The sequence below is a fragment of the Pinus tabuliformis genome, chromosome 6, assembly GCF_031772625.1.
Source record: "Pinus tabuliformis cultivar Carrire ecotype Pingquan chromosome 6, CPIR1, whole genome shotgun sequence".
NCBI lineage: Eukaryota > Viridiplantae > Streptophyta > Pinopsida > Pinales > Pinaceae > Pinus > Pinus tabuliformis.
In genome coordinates, this window is record NC_142292.1 from 775,678,002 (window position 1) to 775,699,003 (window position 21,002).

The 21,002-nt window shown below is 36.3% G+C and overlaps 1 long non-coding RNA gene across 1 annotated transcript; it reads right to left on the reverse strand.

Annotated features, from left to right (window-relative positions):
- Positions 1-7,271: 7,271 nt before the first annotated feature.
- Positions 7,272-9,143, reverse strand: LOC149261022 (uncharacterized). The gene is made up of 3 exons (XR_016248380.1): positions 8,928-9,143; positions 8,566-8,837; positions 7,272-7,565 (listed from the first exon to the last, which is right to left on the reverse strand). It is a non-coding gene; the product is annotated as an uncharacterized LOC149261022 (long non-coding RNA).
- Positions 9,144-21,002: the final 11,859 nt, after the last annotated feature.

Sequence of the window (21,002 nt, forward strand, 5' to 3'; positions counted from 1 at the left end):
CGAAATACCACTTCCACTGTTGTGAAACTTCTCTTCTCGTGCATTAACGCCCCTGCAGTTTACCCATGCGATAACCGTCGATCTAATGATCCGATGGTTCTCATTCTTGTCACCTATGTTGTTAATCTTCTAGATCCAGCGGATCTTGTGCATCATTTCTCCAACCTCCTCTTGGACTTGATCTCTTTTTATTTGATGGATTTCTATGTTTTAACATGGATCTACCACATTCCATTTCACTCACGACATTCATATAAATAGTTAATTGATATCTTTCGATCACCATCGAGCCTACAATGATCAATGGTTGATCAACACATTTACAAATGAGATTAAGCCATCATCACATATATACACACATAGGCTATCTATACAGTCATACACAGGCACACAAATCAACACTGAAACACACTTTTATATTATACACGGCATAGTTACATTCTAAGGCATTACAGCCTTAGGAACAAACTCCCTCTCGACTACATCGAATCCCACACTCTGTTTTCACAGTTTTTCTGTCTATTGCTCTATATCCCTCTCACACACACAGATTCTCTTTTTATAAGAGATTACAATAGTCGTGGATCATTTAAGATGCATGATTTCTTCCCACAATCACTCAACAAACCCCTAAACTCTCTATATGCATACACGCATATGGAAAATTACATTTAATTAAGTCTTCAAGAGACTTTATCCATTCCATCATTCAAGCTTTGTTTTAACAGAACTTGTCCTATTTTGGTCCAATGGTCCACGTCCTCCTTGCTCTGCTTTGGATTCCTCTTTTAATGAAGAGTGTAGGATGCTCCTGCATCACTATCAGTTGGAGGATTTTTCCTATATAGGAAACTCTTCCATGCAGAAGGAATTATCTCCTTTAGGATTGTGCAGTTAAATCAGAGGTTAGTGAGTGTGTAAAGAGGCCAATTCACATAGGTGGCAGCACTGGACCACAAGGAAAGCTGTGCAAGGAAATAGGAGGCTTGGAGGGTGGAGGAGAAGGTTTGTGAGAAGCCTTTGACTATCTATGAGCAACAATTTTGATTGCAGATAGAGCAGGATAGCTTGTGAGATGATTCTTTTTGTAATCTGAACATATTTCCACTTGTATGATAATACAAAGATTGGGGTTTTAGGCTGAGGCTTTCCCTAGGTTATTCTTCTGTGTTCATGTGTGATTGATTTCTCATTCTCAGTTATATGTGTTTTATTTGATCTTGCTCATATTCGATTAAGCTTCCGCAAAGTTTGTTGTAGAAGTAGATCTCGTATTTTGCTTTTGTATATTGCATAATCTGTTGATCTACAGTGAGAATTTCTACAGATTCAACGTTTGTTGGGCATCTGAATTGCAGCTGGGTATTTTTCTCAATGATTTGCACAATCAATAGAATGATCCATTCCTCCTTTTGGCATGTATTTCTCCCACGATTTGAAAAACCCGCATAGGATTAAATCAACATAATTAGAACTTGTTCCACAAGTAACACAAAGTCAACAATGGGTTGAGCTAATACTCTTTCTCTATGAATTTTGGTCATCACAATCAATAAATACAGAGTTTTACACTCAATTGCTGAAACATCACCACCCATATTGGGATCACTGCAATATAGAAGCAATAAACAATGTAATGAATTCTATTCATTCATATATATATATATATATATATATACTTGAAATCTTTTCCTCTCTTTTGGCTAGATCTAGGTTGAATTGGTCGCACACTTATCTTAGAATTACCCAGAATATATAAGCATAAAAAATAAAATTGATTTAGTTTTACATCTTATTCTTCCTCCTCAATAGACTCTTAAGATCCTATAAATTCTCAATAACAATCCTATTTGAACTCTTTCTCATAATACATATTCAATTACAACTTAATCACTAAATCTTCGCATTCTCTCTAGAAACTATTTAACAACTATAAAAAAAAATAATTATGTCAAATAATTAAATTTCTCTCTAAATCCCTCTCTTGCACCTTGTCTTAGAAAGCTCGAAGATTTTGTGGAGGGAGGATGCTCCTCCATCACTTTCACAATTACGTTTACCAAGGTTTTGGAGGTAACTCTAAGAGAATCTTGGAAATGGGAATATTCACCTTTAATTCTCAAGAAGTAGAGTCCCTCCATTCAAGCCAATTTGGAAAACTCCTTCAGTATACATGTTTGGGTTAAGCTTTTAAGGTTATAGTTGGAGTTTTAGTTGTACGCAAAGAAAATTTTGGAAATGAAATTACACTTATGGGAAAAATTAGAGGTTTTGAAATTTTCAATGGGTAACTGGGAATGAAATTACACTTATGGGAAAAATTAGGGGGTTTGAAATTTTCAATGGGTAATGGGAATGAAATTACACTTATGGGAAAAATTAGGGGGTTTGAAATTTTCCATGAGTAACTTTTTTTTATAGAAGGGATTTCCTATTATACTATTTATTAAAAAATATTATTTAGAAAAATATTTTTCCAATTTGTATCTATGAGGGAACGTAAAGAAAAGAATATTCACCCTCTAAAATTCAAGTTGAAGCTTTCATTTGCAACAAGTTTGTGGTTTGAAGTTAGTTTTTACTTAGAAATAGTGCAAACTCATGAATGGTGGGTAATGCTTTCATGATTCATCTCTATAATGTGTTCCTCTACATTATTGAGCATCAAATGACCCACCCACCTAAACTTCAAATTTGCAGGCCTGAAATTGAATCATGATTGAATCATACCCGAATTGTATTTGTTATAGCAAGAGGTACCACAAACTCCATCTCCACTGATACTCGCCTTCCAATGTTGCTTGGTGGTTCTCATCTCCATCAACTATTCCCCAAGTGAGTTCATTGTCTAATCATATTTTATTTATTGACTTTTTGTTTTCCGTATGAGTCACGGCCATGTTTCTTAATTTTAATTTCAATTGTCACAATGCTTAATTTCTTACTCTATTTCACGACTCTCCTTGGTATTGCAAGTATTAACAAATGCATCCATGCCACCCATTTCATTCGATATGTTTGCGTGAATTTTTCTTAAAGGGATCATATTTTTATGTTGTATCAAATCAAATAATAATGGGGAAAAGAATCTAAGGGGACTGAGGAACCACACAGCAAAGGATGTTAGCCGTTCTCTACAATAACTCCCTTTCGGTTTTATTAAGCTCTTTTTAGAAATTTTGAATTTTTTTTGTTTAAATTGATTTATTAATTTTAAACACATTTGGGTTTTCTTGAGCTCTCCTTCTCAACTAAGAATTTGAATTTTTGATTGATTGAATGTTTTGTTGGCTCAATTGATTAATTAATTTTTGACTCGTTTGGATTTTATTAAGATATATCAACATATAATCACTACCATAAATCCATTTTGAATCAATTCCACTACCATCCTATGTCCTCATTTTTTATTATCATAAACCAATTACTTCAAGGCTAACTAAGATCTAGTTGATGTTATGTTTCTATCTTTTGGGGTGTGTTATTTAGTCTACATCAATAACTACCACCATCATCGTCTTTAGCATCATGGTAGCCTAGTTGGTGCTAATTGTTAAGAGATTTGGTTTTATTGTTACCCTTAATTTTAATTAGCTCATAATCGTGTCCCTTAATAGTAGGGGTCATGGACAAAAACAATATTGCTTTAATGCTTATAATAAGGAAGGCTCCATTATTCATTACAATTTTATGTTATAATGATAATGTATATTAACACATTTTTCTTCATACATGGATGTGTTGATCGACCAAAGACCATTTAAAGTATTAAAGGTCATTATAAAGATAAACATTAACATATCATGTTTCTTAGAGTTTTAGCTTCTTGATCCTTAGTTAGTCTTCCAAAACCATACCCATAGGATAAAATATTCAACATTATTAGAATAAAGTATATGGATACATAAACACATAAAACATCCCATCTATTAAAATCTGGTCAAAATGTTGAAGGCCTCCATTTGGACCTAGATTTAACTCTTCACTCTTCTATTGCACTGTACAAAATTGTGATTAAATTGAAATTTCAACAAAAATATATGGACTTTTTTTCTCTTCTGGCATTCCAATAAATTTTATAACAAGAATATCTGGGTCCTGGGTAGCCCATTTGATAGCTTGTATTGCCTCCTATAAACTAGGATTCGTAACTTATAAAGTGCTTATGAACTCATTGTGAAAACGATATCAAATTATACTATTCTATCTTTTGTCCAATTAATTTTCCTTTCTTTCATTACTTTGAAATAACCATTTTTAAAATCAAATGAGCTCCTGAATGAGAATGAGCTTTCGATATAGGGTATTTATTTTATGCATAAGAGGTTGCAAATGTACTTCCGAATGCACATTCTCTCTTTTTATACTAATTTGGCACTCAGATATTTTTAGCAAAATCTATGTTATAGATTAGATTCTCTCAGTGCTAAGATATTTGACTCGGCTATTTTAATTCACTTGAATTGTAAAAATTATTTCTGTATTTTTCGTCTTTTAATATTACTTTATATTATCAAATTTTTTATACAACAGTTATTCTGCATGTTACAATCTCATTTTTAAACGAATCTATTTTTAACATTGCATGAAAGCATAGGTACCCAATTCGGCAATACGGCCTAAAAAAGTTCGAAAATTCGACGGCACTATTCGGTTTGGGAATTAGTTCGTCAATTCGAAGTTCGGTACGTGGGATCTGAGCGGATTAATATACCAACCCCACAACAGATTTCTTCCGAAACCATGAGATGGCATGCGGTTAAGTTAATAAATAATGATAGATGGTTTTACAATGAGATTTTCTACAGAAAATTCCTCTCAGCAAGGTGTAATGAAATATGTCAGGTAATAGTCATATAATAAACTATATAGAGAATAGGCATTTATAGTGTGGGAATTTATTTATTGAGTTTAAATGGAATATTTAAAAAGAAAAATTATAATTTTTTTTAAGATAAATTGTTTTAGGAATTTTGTAGTAAGTATAAAATTATAAAGTTTAACATTTGGGATTAACAATATAATAAAGGTGGTTATTAACCGTTATAAATTAGAGTTTGGTTAAATATGATAGTGTGAATTTAGATGATTTATTATAATGTGAAATTTATTTGAAGATTTAGTTTATAATGTAAGTGTGTGGGGAAATATACTAAAATTTTCACAATTTATTATTTTAAATGTAAAATTATATTTAAAGTAATTTTTGAGTTAAGGATTTTTGGGGATTTAAAATGTTATAATTTTGTTTATTTAATTTTTAAAAATATTGTAAAAATAATATATTGAATATTAATAAAAAAAATTATATTAAATTTAAACAACTAAACTTGTTCCATATCAAATCGAATTTGAACCTAAATTCAAACTAAAATTAAATAACTAAGCAATAATTAGGCATGAAAATACTATGTTTATATAATGAAGTTACTTCAATGATAACCCATACATATATATATACACCTACTTTTATTAATTCAGTAACCTTAATTATATTAAAGCATCAAAGAGTCTGTAATGAAAATCTATGAATCAGACCAAAACATTTGAGATCTTTGTGGGCAGCCCACTCTTCCTGTGTGGGCACCATTTGTCTCAAACACCTTTAGATAACAATAGAATCCCCAAACAACTAAAGGAAAAGACCCTAGGATAACAATAGAATCTCCAGATAACTAAAGGAAAAGGATTGTGAAATGTTTTTCTATTGTAAAGTTTAAGAAACTATAACATTCAAAATCTGTATTTAATAATTGAAAATAATATGGACAATGATAGAAGTTATGAATTAGTAGAAAAACACTGAATGAGATAGCAAATGATATATTGAGTTTATATCAAGTGCACTGTTGTAATGATTTCAAGTTTTAGTTGTATGTTGTTGTCATCTAGTGCTTGGTGATTTTTTTTTTCCTTAATTGTGATCTAGTGAAATGTGAAATTTTATAATGTTAAACATTTAGTAAACTATAAATATTTCTAATTTCCATTATTTTTTTGTGTTCAACCAAACTAAATCAACAGACTATATCACCTTCCCTGGTGTGTGTGTGGCCGGCCTCAGGAAAATACCTCATGGTAACGTTCCCCTTGCTTACTCCCAATTAGAAAAAACCTCCCCTTTTTTCTTTCCTTCATTCTCTAATTCTCTAATGTTAATATTAAATTAAATAACAAAACAAATAAGTCGCATTAAATTAAATAACAAAACAAATAAGTCGCATTAGATTAAATAGCAAAACAAATAAGTTCAATTACATATATATATGAACGAATGAAAATTAAAATAATTAAAAAAAAAAATGAAGACTGAAATAATTAAAAAAAAACAGAGGAACTTCATAGGGTCAACGTGTGGCCCACCAGTGATGATATAAACAAATGAAGACTGAAATAATTGAAAAAAAGGAAACAAACAGACGGTCTTCATGGGGCCAACGTGTGCCCACCAGTTGGATGAGAAAGCAGTTTGTCCATCAGCAGCGAGGCTTCTGCGTTCAGCTGCCTTCGGTGGTTCGCGCTACAGCCAGGCTTCTGCCTTCGGTGGTTCTCACGCTTACTATACCCATGCTTAGTTTGGAGATTCGCTCGCTCGCTCGCTCTCCCTTCCTACTATATGTAATTGTCTTAGTTGATTGAATGTGTTTTATCTACCCACGCTTAGTTTGGAGATTCGCGCGCTCGCTCTCCCTCCCTATCAGGGGTTAAATTTGACATGTGACCCTACCCGTCAAGGAATTTTTTTATAACGTTTTTATTTTTAAATTGCCCATCATATGATTTTTAAAATTTATTTGTACAAGTTTCATCTAATTTCAAATTGTACTCACAATTGTTCAAATTTTTCATTTTTTGTTGTACAATTCGGCTCAAGTCTCATTGCTACACTTTATTTTGAGACCTGCTGATCAAATTTTTCTGCAAATTTTCCAGATTGTTCAAATGTTCTGAGTTTTTTTTGTTTAAAATGGAAACACTCATAAAATAGATGGGAAATATATATATAATTCACCTTATTAATAAAAAATAGAAAAATAATAAATCTACAACCCTTCCATGCTTCTTACATTTTTTTAAAAAATGATAAGCCTAAATATACCTCTTACAAAGAAAAATTTGAATACCTTAAATAAATAACAATTATTTAAGAACGGCATATATATAATATTTTCTAATTTAATACATATAAAAAATAAAAATATTATAAAAAATAAACAAAATAAAATTTAAATCATTTAGTTTACCAACAAACCACCACAAAAATGTCTACATTGCTGTTTAAAACATCTTTTGAAATAATTGAGATCAAAATTCTGAATAAAGTTTTCTCTATATTCTTTATATTATCTCTTAGACCTTCAAATGCTTTCTGAGCAAACAAATAAAACTGATATTTTATAAATGCAAAGTTACTCTCCAGTAAAGGATCTTGAAATTACCAGTGGCTCTGAGTCTGCGGTTCTTGTATATTGTCACAGTCATTGTACTCGCCATGCCCACTGCTCCGATTTGTTCTGAAATGTTGGAATCGTTTTCTACTTGAGTATCCACTACATTAAGAAACCCTGCAGCAAGGTCCCAAAGCTTGTTTCAATTGAATTATAGAATTTATACATTTGATTTAAGATTTTTGTGATTTATATTAAATTTTGATAATAAAAAAATTATTAGTCACATTACAAATTGTTTTATTAAATTACAAATTCTATAACTTGGATTTTAGATTTTTATAATTTATATTGATTTTAATAGTCTTTCAAATTAACCAACAACTTATAATATAATTAATCTGAAATTTTTTATAAAAATCCTATATTTAACATGGATAATCATTAAATGCAGAATCCAGATTACTCAAGTGAAATTACAGAAAGGCTGAATTTGTTATTCCCTGTGAACGTACAGTGAAATCACTGCTAAATCACTACCATCAAATTTCAATTGAATACTTTCAAGACACTCTGGCATTTGCTCAGCTTGCATAAGGTAATTTCTCAAACTACTCGGCCTTTGGTCTTGCGGCTTCGAAAAGCACTAGCGTTCTTGGTATGGCACATGTCATTTCCTCATTTCCCCGGACCATCATGCCCGCGAATCGCGATATTTTGTCCGATTCTTTCTTTCGGTCAAAAATCTAAAAAAAGCAGTTTAACTTTTTTAATCTTTTCAATTGTTTGTATGAACGAGTCTAACATGGTTGTTCGTTTCCAGGAGATTTTTTTATTTTATCATTAACCATTTAATTATAAAAGTATGGGATTTCTTGATTAAAATACTGAATACATATATACAGTCATTAATAAATAAATTAACATCAAATATAACTGTATAATGAAACTCAAAAATAAATTTGACACCCAAAAACGATGGCTTCACCTTATTATTTAAGAATTAATAATAACCACAATTTCAAACCAAAACAAAAACAATCATTTCACCTTATTATTAAGGACTATAAATAGTCATCCCATAGATTTAAAAGGAACTCTACATAACGATGAATCTAATTTTGTAAAAGCAAATTCTAAAATTAAAAATACAGAGAAAAACAACTATATCTCCAACCTGTGCGGAAAACTACAGGTTCCATCAATCAAAATGATCTGCACGCGGATTTCTAAATGAAATTGTGCGAACAGGCGCAACCGTCTTTGTCCTCTGGACGAACAACGGCAGCTTCCCTCTCTACCAACAACGCAATGACAGCTTTATGATTTCTGTATCGATTCCCCTGCTGCTTCTTCATACAGATAGCTTTAATTACTCATCTACTTTGGCTGACTTAATGCTTTAATCTTATGAATTACGAATCTGCTACATCGCTAGGTCCAAGAAAGCTTGAGATTTTATGGAAGCCGTTAGTCTTTGAAATGAATAACGCAGAAGAAAGAATAAAACAAAACGTCATAGATTCGCCAAAATCTAACCTGAAAGAAGCCGGATCAGCGCCGAATTCCGTCCGATATACTTTAGATATCACCGTCTTGAGCCTAAACCGGCTATACCACAGACAACCTTCGTTATTTGCTAAAAGCAGCCACACTCGGTCGATCTTTGAGGTCGAAAGCACAGAAATCTTTGAGGTCGAAATAAAGAGGAAGAAAAGGGGAATTTCAGATGCACAGTTTCTCCGCTTTGGGAGCTAAGAACGCAGAAAAACGCGCAGGATTGCTCCTTCTATAGGCGATTAAATATCCAAAAAGATGACAGAGTAGGGGGCAAGCAATGGATCGAGACCAGTCGGAACTCGGAAGCAACCTGTGGACAAGGACTCTTCCTTGCGAGTCTGTAACTTGTTACTTAAGTTTCCTGTTTCCATATCTTGGACACGCGGGCCGCGGTAGTCTGGTACTTGTATTTGGTAAGTTTACAATAAATGCTCCAGCGATCAGACGATCCTAATAAAATCAAGACCCCACAAAATTTATTTCCATTCGTGAAAGTTGGTGGACCGCGGACGGGTAATGGAAGCTGCAATGTTAAATATATATAACCATTATTAAAAAAAATTTAAAACTTTCCATTTTCAAACATGCCCGTCATATTGACGGTATTAAAAATTAATAGCAAGTTACCCCTGACGCGGATATTCGAAATTAGAACGTATTTTACGGGTAAAAAACCTAAAAACGGGCATACGAGCGTCAAATTTAACCCCTGCTCCCTACTATCTGTCTTGTCTTAATTGAATGTGTTTTATCAACGGAATGAATGAGGTAATTCATTCATTACCTGAGGTAATTACGGGAAAGAAGTCAGGTAATTAGAAGGAATAGGTACCCTCCACTGCATTGGTACTTCGATTCCTTTGAGCGAAGGAGAAGCAGAAGCACGATTTGACACTTTGACATGCATGTGGACGTATTGAAAGTGGAGTTGCACAGGTGATTCTTTTATTTTTCAGCGTCTTTACAAAATTCAAAATTCGGTGATCTTCTGTCGTTGTTGTTACGGTAGGAAATATACTTTATACACCGGTGTGTTCAGTTGAAAATTTCAGAGAATTGTAAGTTGATTTCTAATTACAGGGCGGGGCAGTCATGGCAGACGCAGAGAGCAGCAGGTGCGAGACGTTATTGGCATGCAAACAGGGTGGCAGCGGTTCAATTTGGGTAGATACACTTTCAAAAATTGCTATATTAATTAATGAATATCTTGCCTGGTATGTGTAATTTTTGTAGCCATACAGAAAGTGCGTGGTATATTTAAGACAGTTGGGTCTAATGGCCATGACCGCTGAAATTCTATTAAAGTAATTTGTATTTTGTATTTGTTTTGGTTTCTTGCCGGAAGACCACGCAAATTCTCACAATTACGGTTTTCTGCGAATTTTTTTGCCGCGCTGTCTTTCGGTATTATCCTCCTGTGTTCGATAGGTAATGCATATGCGAATTACCGTTCAGATTATCTGCTCGATTATGCTCAGAATATCCATATCTTATCGGGTTTGGTAATTTCTGTATCAAGCTATACTGGTGTAGGCCAGATAGATATTCGTTGTGGAAATATTGATACGTGCCCCATGTAGGAATGATAATTCCAACTGCAGGTTGCAGGTTACAGGCGGACGTGGGCAGCGATGGATGCCAACTCAATAAGCGCAGTGATCGTAAGTTTTCCGGCCGCCCAAAACTTTTCGCACCAGCTTTCCGGCGAAGGAATATCCCGGTGATCGACTCCGATACGATATGGTGGCGGCACGTGTCTCTCGCCTGACTCAGCCGACGCAATTTATCGGGTGCTAAAGTCCTGCAGCAAAAGGCCTCCCGATATTCTTGTCAGCCGTCATCGTCCTCGCCGTCCATCATTTAAACTTGCACTCGAAGCCAGCATTTAAAATTTGCGTGGAGTAAAAACAAGTTTGTGTTGACCGCTGATAACACTGTAATTAATGTGCCCGTAGAAAGTAGATAAGAGTTTTTTGTTTTAATGTTTTTTTTTATGCACGAAAGTATGGTGAATATTAATGACAGGTATGGTCATTATATCATTTTATATACGCAATGTAAAATTCATATGTATGTAGAGCTCGTGTGTAATTTTAAGTAGTTGACCATTGTAAAAGGAGAGCGTGCCGGAGCTGAAGAGACTTGAAAATGTATGCACAGCAGTGCATAAAAACTAGTTCCTCATTGTAATGAAATGCGAGTAGTGTGAGAGTAAAAATGTGGAGCGCATGTATTTTCTTGGTGTTGACTTTTGGTGTTTTTTTTTTGCAAGAGGAAAGTGCCTGCGCACAGAGGTTTTTAATGGTATTGTAAAGAACGCACAGCAGTGCGAGAAACAAAACAGAGGAGGCATGTAATGTTTGTTTTGCCACTGTAAATCACAGTGAAGTGTTGCGCGCTGGGGTTGAATGAAGAACAGGGAGATGAACGCACAGCAGTGCGGGAAAAATAACAGAGGTGGATTGTAATGGTGCTTGCCATTGTAAAACCAAGAAACAGCAAGGAACCCATTTGTAATATCCACAGCAGTGGAGAACAAGAAGAAATAGAGACAGAGTTTCTTTTGTAAATCCCTCTCTGCGCAGAGGATGAAGTTTGTAACAGTTTTTGTTTTTAAGCAATAGAAATGTTTTTATGGCTGTGTAATGGACTGTTATGAGTATAATTTTTATTAAAAGCTTCCCTGTGCATAAAGATCCTGTAGCAAAAGGAAACAGAGCATTGTCTCTGTGTGGTGTTTGTTTGTTTGGTTTTGGTATTTTCTCATTAAAAACATCCAACAGTGGTATCAGAGCAGGTCCAGGCTCTTTAAAGAAGTTAAAGAAGCTGAAGGGAGAAGGTTTGTAGCTGCAGCAAAACCTCTCAGGCAGACAGAAGACTCAGACAACGAAGGATTAAGGTATTCCTCAAGCTTTCCTTTGTGTTACTATTGAAGAAACAGTCAGTGATTTTAAAAAAAACACAGTCAAGTATTTGAAGCCTAGTTAAGAATGGCAAGGTCAAAGAAGAAAGCCTCCAAGCCTGCTAAAAATGTGTCTCCCTCCTCTACTAAACTAGAAGGCAATCCATTTGAAAGCATTGTATTTGAGGTTCCAAGGTTCGATGGGAACTTTGATATATGGGAAATAAAGATGAGGGCTTTCCTAAAGTCTGAGGGGATTGAAGTTTGGGAGTCAGTGATTGATGATAGCAAGATGGATAAAGAATCCATGGAGTATGATGCAAAAGCAGCAAAGACTATCTTGAATGGACTGCCTGATTCTGTGAAGAGGAATCTAGGAAAATATACATCAGCAAAGGATATATGGGACAGACTGCATGACCTTCATGCAAAGGGAACACTGACCATGACCATCAGTGAAGAAGAAAGTTATGAACCCATCATAGAAGCTGAGAATGAGAAGCTTGACCTCATCAAGCTTCAAGTAAGAGAAAGGGATGAAGAGCTTGCCAAGCTTAAGAAGGAGCTTGACCAATGCAAGAAGAAACATCATGAAGAAGTCATATCCATGACAAATCAGCTGAATAGTGCAAAGAAGCAGGCAGATGTCTTGACAAGTCAACTTGAACAAAGACACAAGAGAGTGAATAAGCTTGTGGAAGAGATTGGACAGTACAAGGTAGAGGTCTCCTCCCTTAAGTCCGAACTACAAGAAGCCAGGAAGCAGGCACAAGGAGCTGAAAAGAAAATGAAGAGCAGTCAAGCAAAAGATGAAGAAATCTCCAAAATGAAGACATATATTATCTCCTTCAAAATAGTAGCAGCTGAAGCTACTCGCAGCAAGGAAGAAACTAAGGGACAACTAGCAAAGAAAAATAATGAATGTGAAAAGTTAAGAGAAGAGATTGTCCTCCTCAGGAAGAAGGTTGAAGGGATGAACAAGATCATGAAGAGCTCTCAAGCTTTGGATGACATGCTCAGCTATCACAGATCTCCATCTGATAAATCAGGACTTGGGTATGTAGGTGAACCCTCAAACAAGGATGAGGATGCTTTAAGCAAAGGAGATGTGAAGAAGTCAGAAAGAGATAGTGATGCTCCTAGTTCCAGCAAAGGCAAGGAGAAAAATGAAGGCTGCAATAGAAGAAATCCTGCTCCAAGTAGAAAACCAGCTCCAAGAAGAAATGTAGCTGATGGAAAAAAGGCAAGAGGCAATGGTGATCATCAAAGGATCTCAAGGCAGCAAGGCTTCAGAAGTACATCAAGGAAACCTCCATCTCCCAGGTACCAAAGTTCATTTTATGGTTATTGTTATGCTTGCTCAAACTTTGGTCATATGGCAAAAGACTGTAGAGCATTTCATGGAGATAGATGTTGTAGTCTCCGACAACCTCCAAGAAACAATTTCACAAGAAGAAATCATGAATTCTTATTCATGAACAATGTTGAATGTTTCAAGTGTCATAACATTGGGCATATGGCACGTGAGTGTAACTTGACATGGGCTCCTACACAAGCTAGACCTATGCAAAAGAAGAAAGTTACACAAGTATGGAGAAGGAAGGAAAGGCAATCTAAAAACCCCTTGAACTCCCCAGTGGATCTAAATTTGTTTTGAGAAGAGTCTGCCAAAAGAAGACAAGCACACATTAAAGGGGAGCTTGTAATTTTTGTTGCTGAACTGTCTTAACAGTGACTCTTTGATGAACACCTTTTCATAAGGGAAAGATATGAAGTTAAATCTGCCATAAAAGCAGAGAAGAAAAAGGGGCAGCGCTCAAATGTGAAGTGCAGCAACGCAATAAGAAAAGTATGCAAAGCATGGAGACCCTCACAGCAGTGGGAAGATAGAACATAAAACAACATTTTTGAATTTTTTTTGTTATGGAGCACATGCATTGAAATGCATAGCAATGGAAGGTAGTTTCCTTCTATGTAATGTGAGAGAACATACTCACAGCAGAGTGAGTACAATACACAACAGCAGTGCATTGTGTAAATAAAAAAAATGAAGACGAAGATTGTGTGAAGCAAGGGTGTAAAAAGGAATAGGGGCAGCCCGTGTTAATTTTTTTTTTGTGGAGAATGAAGCGCAGCAGCGTGAGGATGATTTCTTTTTATATGCAAGTAATGTAGAGTAAAGAGTTAGTGTATGGGCACAACAGTGTGAGAAATTTTTATGCACAGCAGTGGGAATTGCAGAGGCAACGCAGCAGCAAATAAAAACCCAGGGATGACAGAGTCTATGGTTATGGGTATGGATAGCAGTGCATAAGAAAAGGCAGCAGCGTGATGGCAAGAAGGAGAAGCACAGTAGTGCGAAGAAAATGAAACCAGAACTAAGAGAGAATGAAGAAATGTGTTTTTACACAGCAATGCAAATAAGAAAATGCAGCAGCATGAAGTTTTTGTTGAAGCAATGAAAGGTAATGAACAACAGCAGATGTAAAAGAAATTTTTCCTTTACAGCAGTAAATGTAAGTATAGTGAATGTGTTGTTCATTGAATTGAAATGCAACATATGCAACAGCAGTGAATGTAAGGAATGTTTCAACATAGCAGTGTAAATTTGTAAGGTGGGACAGAGTAATTGTTCCAGAAAAGACAGAGTATTCTGTCTTTGAAGAATGCACAGCAATGCAGAGTTTGCAAAGAAATGTAAGTGAAGTGCAGCAACACAACAACAAGTGTAGACACAACAGTGTGGGGTAGACGCAGCAAAGAAGATGGCACAACAGTGCAACAGAGAATATGCAGCAACATAAAAGAACAATGTAATGAGTATGCACAACAGTGCAATGAATGTTTTGTTTTGAAACTGCATCTAAAGCAGTGTTTGGCAGTAATCCCTCCGTGAGAGGAAGTGAAGTTCTTGGTGAATCCCTCTGTTAAAGAGGAAGGTGCTTTTCAGCACAGTGTCATGGTAAATCCCTCTGTCAAGAGGAAGATGCTTTTTAGCATACACATGGTAAATCCCTCTATCAAGAGGATGATGCTTTTCAGCATAGTCACAGGTGAATCCCTCTGTCAAGAGGAAGGTGCTCTTCAGCACATTGTTATGGTGAATCCCTCTGTCATGAGGAAGGTGCTCTTAAGCACAGTTTCAGGTTAATCCCTCTATTAAGAGGAAGACTATTTTGTTGTGTGTGGAACTGCATCAGAAGCAGTTGGTGAATCCCTCTATGTGAGGAAGATGTCTTTGTAACAACAGTGTTGGTGAATCCCTCTATGTGAGGAAGTGTTTGGGTAAGATTGAAATTAAAGGGGAGTGTTGGAATGATAATTCCAACTGCAGGTTGCAGGTTACAGGCGGACGTGGGCAGCGATGGATGCCAACTCAGTAAGCGCAGTGATCGTGAGTTTTCCGGCCGCCCGAAACTTTTCGCACCAGCTTTCCGGCGAAGGAATATCCCGGTGATCGACTCCGATACGATATGGTGGCGGCACGTGTCTCTCGCCTGACGTCAGCCGACGCAATTTATTGGGTGCTAAAGTCCTGCAGCAAAAGGCCTCCCGATATTCTTGTCAGCCGTCCGATGGGGTTCTTCGTCCTCCGCCGTCCATCATTTAAACTTGCACTCGAGCCAGCATTTAAAATTTGCGTGGAGTAAAAACAAGTTTGTGTTGACCGCTGATAATACTGTAATTAATGTGCCCGTAGAAAGTAGATAAGAGTTTTTTGTTTTAATGTTTTTTATGCACGAAAGTATGGTGAATATTAATGACAGGTATGGTCATTATATCATTTTATATACGCAATGTAAAATTCATATGTATGTAGAGCTCGTGTGTAATTTTAAGTAGTTGACCATTGTAAAAGGAGAGCGCGCCGGAGCTGAAGAGACTTGAAAATGTATGCACAGCAGTGCATAAAAACCAGTTCCTCATTGTAATGAAATGCGAGTAGTGTGAGAGTAAAAATGTGGAGCGCATGTATTTTCTTGGTGTTGACTTTTGGTGTTTTTTTTTTGCAAGAGGAAAGTGCCTGCGCACAGAGGTTTTTAATGGTATTGTAAAGAACGCACAGTAGTGCGAGAAACAAAACAGAGGAGGCATGTAATGTTTGTTTTGCCACTGTAAATCACAGTGAAGTGTTTCGCGCTGGGGTTGAATGAAGAACAGGGAGATGAATGCACAACAGTGCGGGAAAAATAACAGAGGTGGATTGTAATAGTGCTTACCATTGTAAAACCAAGAAACAACAAGGAACTCATTTGTAATATTCACAGCAGTGGAGAACAAGAAGAAATAGAGACAGAGTTTCTTTTGTAAATCCCTCTCTGCGCAGAGGATGAAGTTTGTAACAATTTTTGTTTTTAAGCAATAGAAATGTTTTTATGGCTGTGTAATGGACTGTTATGAGTATAATTTTTATTAAAAGCTTCCCTGTGCATAAAGATTCTGTGGCAGAAGGAAACAGAGCATTGTCTCTGTGTGGTGTTTGTTTGTTTGGTTTTGGTATTTTCCCATTAAAAACATCCAACACCCCATTCATTATCAACGCGGTATCCATAGCTTACTTATTCATTCTCTACACCGGGTATTCATAGTGCGTCATTCATTATCAACGCGATACTGATAAGTCAGTTAATCGCAGGATACGCGGCCAGATATGCCAAAGCTCTCGGCCAATATCTTATATTAGGCTAACGCGATAACTATCTCCTCGAATACGCGCCCAAATTTCTGGGCATCCGACCAATCTTTGCCGGATACGCTGGTTATTTTTGGGCAATGCGGGTTAGTTATGGCCAATATGCCGCTTATATATGAGGAACGCGGCTTATCTCGGCAAGAAACTGGACCTATCATCCGCGTTACACGTGCAAGGGATAACTCGCGTATCCGGCATGATAACTCGCATATCAGGCAGATATAAGTCGTATATCCGGCATTTTTCACCGCTCGCACAGAAATGCTTCGCATAAGCGTCTCGGATAGCCCGGAGTTCAGCGACGGATAGCCGGAACGAACTAGTGTATACGGCGTCCCGCCAGAGTCAAATCGCATATCCGGGCTAAAGTGACTCGCGTATGCTATGAATAAATCACGTATCATAACCGTTCAGTATAATAACTATGGTAATTCACGCGAATTATGTCGCGTCGCAGATAATGGCGATGGTAACTCGAGCGAATTATCTCGCCAAAGATAACCACATCATCTGAAAACCTGTCTGTGTCAACATTTAGGTTCTAAATATAGTCGGTATCGGTAGGGCATGGTAGGGAAAGGATATAGATTTTCGTCAAACAGCTTCAGTGGTCCGTGTATTATTCCTCTTTGGTACCAATTTCTCCGGCATGTCGCTTGACATTGTTTCCACAATAGATGGTGCGTCTCCAGAATATAGAATATGTATATTATATTTGGTTTTTCGGAGGAGCCCGTTAATTGACATATAAAAATAGAATTACATATCGAGTTGTGAATACATTTATTATAAGTTACGTTGGAGATGGCTGGACTCGGACGACTTGCGCCTTCTGATCAATGTCCTCAGTTGCACATTATTACACATATTGCCCTCTTTGCTAGAGGCACGGGGTTCGATTTCCCGTATCTCCAAATTCTCTGGATATCTAATTCCATATTTAGTTATGAATACATTTGTTATGAGCTACGTTTGAGATTGCTCGAGTAGGACAACTTGCGCCTTCGGTCAATGTCCTCAGTTGCACATTATTACACATATTGCCCTCTTTGCTCGAGGCACGGGGTTCGATTTCCCGCATCTCATCTCCAAATTCTCTGGATATCTAGGGTTTTGATATCTCTGTTTTATCTCCGCTGTTTTGTTGATTTAGAATGTAGGCAGTTTTGTGACATGTTAGCTTGAAATTCAAATCTCGGTTTTGGTTTTCGGACTTGTAATCTAGCTTTTAAGAATTCAAATTATATGGGTATATATTTTAATAAATTAATAATAATAATATTAATACAATTGTACTTATTCTGTGGTAAAATCAATTCACCTCTCTGTGCACGTGTCATCCTTGTACATCATTTTTGGTAAATTAATAATAATAATAGTAATACAATTGTACTTATTCCGGAAAATCAATTCACCTCTCTGCCCACGTGTCATCCTTGTACATCATAAGATGTACATCATTTTTGGTAAATTAATAATAATAATAGTAATACAATTGTACTTATTCCGGAAAATCAATTCACCTCTCTGCCCACGTGTCATCCTTGTACATCATAAGATTATATGTTAGACAATTGCAAAAATTTCAATGCTTGGATCAAAATGGTTACAAATTAGTTGCGGAAACAATTTGCGGACTAGTTGGCAAAACCGATTACGGCATGGTATCTTGAATTCATCATTTCCAACATTTTTCTTAGATCACAAGAGCGGAGCTCCATATTTGTTTGTATCATAAATAGCCCACCCTGATGACTTGTATAGCAGGATATAGCAGGATTTATAGTGCAGAATTACACGAGCTATAGAGCTTATGATCTGATCGACTGAATCTTGGTTTGAATTAGCAGAGGAAACTACTTTATGAGCTTTATATAAATATCTTGATACCCTAAAATATGGATAGGGTTGAGCACGAGGTAGATGATCAATTACTCTCTGCATGTTGGCATGTTTATGTTTAGTATTAATTTTGTTGTGGCAACTTTACTTTTGACTGATTGGCATCTCTCTTCTATTATATTCATAATCACGCACAATATATACTCTGCTATGTAGCGTTATTTGTCCTAAGATTTCAGTGCGGAAATACGAAAGAATTAATGAGCAGATTAGTCTGTTGAAGCACCATTTTTCTCAAAAACTGCATAATAATCCGCGCCATCGTGTTTATACTTCATATTTCGCTTATTTTAACTTTAATGTCTTTTGTGGGGAAGTTCGAAGGTTTGAAATTCTGATCTGGGAAGCTTTAAATGCGAGAGACTGCTCCAAGCAAAAACAAGATTCTCTTGAGCAATCTTTAAGGTATAATTTCAAACAAGTTTTATATTCATAAGCACTACACAATATATACTTTGTTATGTAGCATTATCTGTCGTGAGATTTTAGTGCAGAAATATCGAAGAATCAATGAGCAGATTAGTCTGTTGAAGCATAAGATATCCTGGATTAAGCAAAGAGCTACATGTCGGAGACCGAATTGATAGTAAAGGACATCAGCCACTCGAAGCCATAGAAGCCACTTGGTTCTTTGGACACTTTGCTCCAAGCAAGCTCAGGAGCTTCTTGATAACTATTTATTTAAGGTGTTAACGTCAAACGAATCCAATATTTATAAACCCTTAAACAGTATATACAATGCTCTGTAACATTTTTAATGAAATCTTTGCATCTTTTTCACTGTCTGTTTTAGATAATGGACATCAGAACGAGATTGATTCATTGTCCGGTTATCGAGCAGTCGAGGGTTGCCATCACTGGATCTAGCTCCGACTAAGTCTCCGAACACGGAGAAAGGTTCCCACACAAGGTTTAGAAGATCATTGCATTGAGATAAGAGCAAAGTTGGAATTTCAAAACAGATCTTGTCAAAATGGTAGATTTTCAACAACAATTTTTTTTTAATAGTTTGGCAAAATTTTCAACGGTATTCGATGAGTAAAATCGCCCCGTCAAATTCCATTGGATGGGAGTAATGGAGAGTTGCCACGCAGCATTTAATGATGATTAGCACTGTGGATATTGGTCGCAGTGAGGAACATGACAGATCAGGGGGACATGGCAGGAAAAAAAAATGGACGAAAAAAGCAAAAAAGGCAGATTAGTCTGTTGAAGCATAAGATATCCTTGATTAAGCAAGGAGCTGCATGTCGGAGACCAAATTGATAGTGAAGGACATCAGCTACTCGGAACCATAGAAGCCACTTGGTTCTTTGGGAGCTTCTTGACAACTACTTATTTAAGGTATTAACCTCAAACAAATCCAATATTTATAAACCCCTAAACAATATATACTATGCTCTGTAACATTTGTTATGAGTTCTTTGCGTCTTTTTTACTCTCCATTCAGATAATGGACATCGGAACGAGATTGATTCATTGTCTGGTTGCAAAGAATTCCTTATCGAGCAGCCGAGGGTTGCCATCAGCAGATTTAGCTCCGACTACATAGTCTCCGAACATGGAGAAAGGTTCCCACACATGGTTTTTAAGATCATTGCAGCGAGATGAGAGTAAGGTTGGAATTTGAGTAGAATTTCAAAACAAATCTCGTCAAAATGATAAATTTTCAACAACACAAACACAAAAATATTATATTAATAGTTTGGCAAAATTTTCAACCGTATTCGACCGACAAATCTCCCCATCAAATTCCATCCCATCCCTGGATGGGAGAAATGGAGAGCTGCCATGCATCATTTAATGATGCGTAGAATCGTGGATATTGGTCACCGTGAGGAATAGGACAGGTCAGGGGGACATGGTAGACAAAAAAAAATGGATGGTGCGACGACCTGCATGAAAAAGCAAAAGAGAGCAGATTAGTCTATTGAAGCATAAGATATCCTTGATTACGCAGGGAGTTGCATGTTGGAGACCGAATTGATCGTAAATTGAAGGACATCAGCCACTTCAAGCCATAGAAGCCACTTGGTTCTTTTGGAGCTTCTTGGTAATTATTTATTTAAGGTATTAATCTCAAAAGAATCCAATGTTTATAAACCCTTAAACAGTATATACTATGCTCTGTAACATTTTTTTTCAATTCTTTGTGTCCCTTTTACTGTCCGTTTCAAATAATGGACATCGGAACGAGACTGATTCATTATCCGGCTGCAGAGAATTTCTTATCGAGCAGCTGAGGGTTGCCATCACCAGATCTAGCTCCGGATACATAGTCTCCGAACATGGAGAAAGGTTCCCAAACATGGTTTAGAAGATCATTGCAGTGAGATGAGAGCAGGGTTGGAATTTGAGCAAGGTTGAAATTTCAAAATTCCATCCAGGAATTCCCTCCCATCCTTGGATGGGAGTAACGAAGAGCTGTCACACAGCATTTAATGATGCGTAGCACTGTGGATATTGGTCGACGTGAGAAACAAGACAAAGCAGGGGACATGGCAGACAAAAAAATGGATGGTGCGGCGACGTGCAGAGAAAAACAAAAAAAAATGAA